Source organism: Lontra canadensis, unplaced genomic scaffold (assembly GCF_010015895.1).
Source record: "Lontra canadensis isolate GAN:19392208 unplaced genomic scaffold, GSC_riverotter_1.0 scaffold99, whole genome shotgun sequence".
Taxonomy (NCBI): domain Eukaryota; kingdom Metazoa; phylum Chordata; class Mammalia; order Carnivora; family Mustelidae; genus Lontra; species Lontra canadensis.
The window spans coordinates 354,734-356,550 of record NW_022631093.1 but is presented as its reverse complement, the minus strand read 5'-3'; the positions used below and the strand labels follow the sequence as shown (position 1 = coordinate 356,550).

Genomic DNA, 1,817 nt, shown 5'->3' with positions numbered 1-1,817 from the left:
CCTCAGAAACCATATCTCCAACTCAAACTTTATCTATTTAAATGTATTATTTGCCTCTTTTTTTTTTCACTCTTTACAACTGAGCAATAAATCTTCCAACTGAAGTATCTTCCTTGCCCAATTAATCCAAAGGAAAAAACTGAAATGATTAATAAAGAAAAATGTAGGGACTAACACACCCTTTTAATGTTTTTAAATATTTTTAAGGTTTAAAAAGTGTTTAAAGTTTGTAGTTCCTAGTAGGAAAACATTATCTGGATGAATACCCTAATGGCAAACCATCGTAGAATATTTCAGTTGCATGGGGAGCAGAGGGGTAGGGATTCTCCTCACAGCACCCCAGCTTTCTTCCTGAGAAGGTCATAGGTACACTGGTTTGTATTACTACAACATCCATTAGGTGGTCAAAGTTGCTTTTCCTTCAGCAAGGGCTTGATTTGTCAGAAGGGCATTATGTTTGACCTCCAAATTTGGCTGACAATTTACTGAGGAGATTCATAACCTTTGGGTTGCTCTGATATTTTGACATATTTGCTGGGTTCTGGGCCACTACTTGGAAGGCCACCATAACTTCTGGATCCTGAATGGCTGCAAGAACTTGTGGATCACTAAGAATTTCTTTGAGCCCAGGCATCCCTGCCATTCCTGGCATCTCCCCTGCCATTCCAGGCATTCCCCCAGGAAAGCCACCTGGGAAAGAGCCATACTAAGCTCCTGATTGTTGTCTGGCTTATTCCTCCCTCTGGGCTCTCTCATGTTCTTCCCAAGCCTTCTTAACCCTTTCTATTCTTTCTTTGATCTCTCGCTCTTCACGTTTTCACTCATACTTTCTCCGATGTTCAGCAAATTTTCTGGGCCCTTGGTTGAACTTCTTTCAGCATTGCACTAGCGTCTTCATCATAATCCAGTTTACAAGCAAGGGCAAGATCATGTGCTGCTTCTTCCCAAAGGCCCAGAAGTCTATGTGCTTTCCCTCGCCACTTATAAGGCTAAGCCGAATCGGGATTTATTTCAATAGCTCTGTCACAGTCTCCAATGGCAGCATTTTGCTTCTGTAATTTGATGAAGACACTGGCTCTCTTGGCCTACAGAATGACCAAGCAAGAATTTAGTTTGATGGCATCTGTGGACAAGTCAATGGCTTTCTGTAGTTCACCATCATTTAGGGCATCCATGGCAGTCACTTTTTTCATCATTTGCCTGATCCATCATTTCCTCGGTTATCTCTACATTTTCATCTCCCATTTCTTGAGGGGCATCAGTATCTGGTTCAATCACACCTTCATTGTCAATTTCTAGATCACTTTCCTCACTTGATGGTTCATCTGTCTTTATGTTTTCCTCTGCCTTCTTACTATCTGGTTTTTCTTCCTTGATACTGTCTTCAGATTTAGTTTTATGAGTGGCAGGTGGTATTTTACCCCCCATGCTCTCCACCCACTCCCGCAGGAAATGCATTTCCGTGGTGTGCAGAATGCTCGGATCCTGCTTACACATTTTCACGAAGACCCAAAGCTCGCTTACTTTGCGGGGGTCCATGGTCCAGAGGCAGTGGCAGGCAGAAGGCGTGGCTGAGGTTGCGACCCAATTCCAGGTGCAGGTACTAGCTCAGCATGACCATGTGGAAGGTGCGATCCTCTGTTGTTTCTTAAATTCCACATATGAGTGAAACCATAGGATAACTCTTTCTCTGATTGACTTATTTGGCCCAGCATAATACCCTCCAGTTCCATCCATGGTGATGTAAATAGTAAAATTTTATACTTTTTGATGGCTGAGTTATAGTCCATTGTGTGTGTTGTACACACACATATGTA

The 1,817-nt window shown here is 42.5% G+C and overlaps 1 pseudogene; it reads right to left on the bottom strand.

Moving 5' to 3' along the window:
• Positions 1 to 451: 451 nt before the first annotated feature.
• Positions 452 to 1,548, bottom strand: LOC116855182 (annotated as a pseudogene).
• Between the last annotated feature and the right edge of the window lie 269 nt (positions 1,549 to 1,817).